Below are 4723 nucleotides of genomic sequence, written 5' to 3'. Positions count from 1 at the left end.
TTAGCCCACTAACACAACTACAGAGTGATGTGTATTAGCCCACTAACACAACTACAGAGTGATGTGTATTAGCCCACTAACACAACTACAGAGTGATGTGTATTAGCCCACTAACACAACTACAGAGTGATGTGTATGATGTGTAGCCCACTAACACAACTACAGAGTGATGTGTATTAGCCCACTAACACAACTACAGAGTGATGTGTATTAGCCCACTAACACAACTACAGAGTGATGTGTATTAGCCCACTAACACAACTACAGAGTGATGTGTATTAGCCCACTAACACAACTACAGAGTGATGTGTATTAGCCCACTAACACAACTACAGAGTGATGTGTATTAGCCCACTAACACAACTACAGAGTGATGTGTATTAGCCCACTAACACAGACAGAGTGATGTGTATTAGCCCACTAACACAACTACAGAGTGATGTGTATTAGCCCACTAACACAACTACAGAGTGATGTGTATTAGCCCACTAACACAACTACAGAGTGATGTGTATTAGCCCACTAACACAACTACAGAGTGATGTGTATTAGCCCACTAACACAACTACAGAGTGATGTGTATTAGCCCTAACACAACTACAGAGTGATGTGTATTAGCCCACTAACACAACTACAGAGTGATGTGTATTAGCCCACTAACACAACTACAGAGTGATGTGTATTAGCCCACTAACACAACTACAGAGTGATGTGTATTAGCCCACTGAACACAACACAGAGTGATGTGTATTAGCCCACTAACACAACTACAGAGTGATGTGTATTAGCCCACTAACACAACTACAGAGTGATGTGTATTAGCCCACTAACACAACTACAGAGTGATGTGTATTAGCCCACTAACACAACTACAGAGTGATGTGTATTAGCCCACTAACACAACTACAGAGTGATGTGTATTAGCCCACTAACACAACTACAGAGTGATGTGTATTAGCCCACTAACACAACTACAGAGTGATGTGTATTAGCCCACTAACACAACTACAGAGTGATGTGTATTAGCCCACTAACACAACTACAGAGTGATGTGTATTAGCCCACTAACACAACTACAGAGTGATGTGTATTAGCCCACTAACACAACTACAGAGTGATGTGTATTAGCCCACTAACACAACTACAGAGCAGACACATATGGGGTACAGTGCATATTTGTGTCATGATCTATATATCTCCTGGGCCAGAGAGCAGACCTAGTAGAGTGGGGTCTTGTTGATCAGGGGGTTAAGTTTAGTAGGTCTGGGCTCCTACCGTGGCAGGAGCACCACTACTCCTCCTCTAAACTAAGTGAGTTGGGGAGTTTATTTTACCTTTATTTAACTAGACAAGTCAGTTAAGAACAAATTCTTATTTACAATGACAGTGGGTGAACTGCCTTGTTCAGGGGAAGAAGGACTGATTTTTATCTGGTCAGCTCGGAGATTCGACCCGGCAACCTTTCAGTTACTGACCCAAAACGCTCTGACCACTAGGCTCCCTGCTGCCCCAAGTGGTGAGGTTCGTGTAGTTCAACTCGTCATTGAACTACACGTTGAAGTAGCTTGGTGGTAGTTGAACTCAATTCTAATCATTTAACATTTACATTTAAGTCATTTAGCAGACGCTCTTATCTAGAGCGACTTACAAATTCAGCTCGTGTTTTCAGTAGTCAATTACTGTTTTGCCACGTAGTGGTGTAACTAACTATTAGAACTAAAAACTACTTTTTTTAAAAAACATAAAATAAAATATAGGCAAAAAGTAAGCAATAAATCCCTTTATTTTAATGCATCAGATCTGCCTAATTCTGACTTGAAAATGAGTATTTGTGTTTGCTAGGTAAAGTGTTTTCAGAGTAGCTTCCCCGACACCGCTGAGTTGACAACCTGTCTGAGTTGACAACCTGTCTCTATACACACTTGAGACTCCCTGTACCGTCTGATTATTACACACTAATCACTGCTGAGACTCCCTGTACCGTCTGATTATTACACACTAATCACTGCTGAGACTCCCTGTACCGTCTGATTATCACACACTAATCACTGCTGAGACTCCCTGTACCGTCTGATTATTACACACTAATCACTGCTGAGACTCCCTGCACCGTCTGATTATTACACACTAATCACTGCTGAGACTCCCTGTACCGTCTGATTATTACACACTAATCACTGCTGAGACTCCCTGTACCGTCTGATTATTACACACTAATCACACACTACACTGACTCTGATTCTGCCGGAGGGAGGACAACCTATGAGAAAACTGCATTTCCTCTCTATGACGCTTTCCCGAAGCCAAAGCACGTTGCCCCCCTAAAATGCAGTGTAAAAAATCAGAGTGCTTTTGAAGTAGCCTTCAGGTTAAAATCAATGTATCCCATTCACTTCAGACGACGTTTTATGTTGATTCAACCGCTGTATGTTTTGAACGTGTATTAGTCTGCGTGGGACAGACAGAGAGGCGCTTACCTTCGAAGTCTGATAGAATCCCCTCCAGGTGGTCGTTGACGGAGATATGGGACATCCTGACTGTCCGTATCAACTCTTCCGGAGTTCACTGCCGCTCGATATAACGGGGTAAAAAAAAAAGTAGTTTAAAGTTTATCAAAAAAATATAGTTTATATTCAAATAAAAACGTTATTCCTTCCAAAGAAAATCCACTCGCATAAACAGAAGAAAACAAACGGATCCACCGTCTTGGAATAGAACTCCGCGGGTCGTGCAACCAAAAAGTTGCGTTTTTTTTTTCTGAAATCGACTCACATCGGAGAGCGAGCGCACAACTGTTTGCTTCAGCATATGCCTCCTGCCTCCGTCCGTCCGTCTGTCTGTCTGTGTCAGGAGAGGGTTTGAGCGGGTCTCCGGCGATGCGCCTCCCCTCTGGTCTCCCCTGCGAGTGGAGCCCTGCCCCCTGTAGCCTGCCCTACCCTGGATGTACGGATGGATCGAGGGATAGGGAGAGAGGAAGAAGAGGGGCGGACCTCCGTCCTTCATCTAGCCCCTAGACATTGTAGGCAACACCTGGAATGGGGAGTCAGTAAAATATCTCGTCCTGGCTGCCTTCATTCACTTTCCCCGACGGGCGACTGTGTTCTAGTGATGCGCACGTTGGCTCATAACCCGCAGTCCCCACGGTTATATCCACGGGGCGAGCAGGTTGAGGGTCATGGAATATTGTGTGGATGAAGGGCGGGAGGGTTGAATAAAGAGAAAACAATACCGTGAAAAATACAGAAATGTATCATTATTGTGCAATTCATATATATATATATAGGTTACAGGTTATATATATATATAGGTTACAGGTTATATATATATATATAGGTTACAGGTTATATATATATATATAGGTTACAGGTTATATATATATATATAGGTTACAGGTTATATATATATATATATTACAACTATATATATAGGTTACAGGTATATATATATATATATATATACAGAGTACATATATATATATAGGTTACAGGTATATATATATACATAGGTTTTCAGGTTTATTATTTATAGGTTACAGGTTATATATATATATATCCTAAACAGGCCAGAGATATAAATATATAGGTTACAGGTTATATATTATACAGGTTATATATATAGTAGGTCGATTCACGGATATATATATATATAGGTTACAGGTTATATATATAATATAGAGTTACAAGTTATATATATATATATAGCGACACGGGATATTATATATATAGGTTGAGGGACAAATAAATATATATGTTTGGTAAATAAAGATTTATTTACAAGTGGTAGAAGATATATACAGTGCTATATAGCAGATATGTTATATATATTATGTTACAGTTATATCACTATATAGATCAATATATATAAGGTTAAGATAACTATACTGTTCAGGTTGGTTAAATGGAATATAAATATAGATATAGCATTACTATATATATATTTATATATGACCAGGTTATATAAGAGTTATATATATATATATATATATATATATATAGGTTACAGGTTATATATATATATATAGGTTACATTGAGGTTTTCTTTCATTATTTTAGGCTATCTGGCATTACTGCATAAACCTAAACATGCCAATCTCCAAATGCTTTTGGGAAGTTAATGGGCAGAACAAGTTAACGTCGATTCACGGAGGAAAAAAAAGACAACGTCGAAGTCCAATTCAATAAGAGAAAAGCTGCGACACGGAGAGTTGAAAATAAAGAGAAGGGAGGGACAAAAAAAATGAATGTTTGGTAAAGATTTGTTGAAGTGGTAGAAGAGGATGATAGCAGTGCTATGATAGCAGATATGTTATGTGTGATGATTGAGGAGAATGAGAGGTTTTCCCCTGGACTCGGGAGAGGAGAAGATCAGAGTGTTTAGGGAGTAGAATTCATCAGCCTTCTGACTCTGGAGAGGAGAAGGTCGACCGTGGACATTGGGAGAGGAGATAGGTCGATAGCCTGGACTCGGGACGAAGATCGAGTGCCTGGACTCTCAGCTCAGAAGGTCGAAGCCCTGGACTCTGGAGAGGAGAAGGTCGAGAGCCGTGGACTCGGGAGATGACTAGTCCTGGACTGGGAGAGGGAGAAGGTCGATTAGCCTGGAATAGGGAGAGAAACGAGAGCCCTGGACTCGTCAGAGGAGAAGGTCTAGTTATAATCAAATTTAAAATCCTGGACTCAATCAATGATGCCGTTTCTGGAGAGGAGAAGGTTAATAGGGAGAG

Source organism: Oncorhynchus keta, unplaced genomic scaffold, assembly GCF_023373465.1.
Source record: "Oncorhynchus keta strain PuntledgeMale-10-30-2019 unplaced genomic scaffold, Oket_V2 Un_contig_3924_pilon_pilon, whole genome shotgun sequence".
Taxonomy (NCBI): Eukaryota; Metazoa; Chordata; class Actinopteri; order Salmoniformes; family Salmonidae; genus Oncorhynchus; species Oncorhynchus keta.
Note: the sequence above shows the minus strand (reverse complement) of the source record.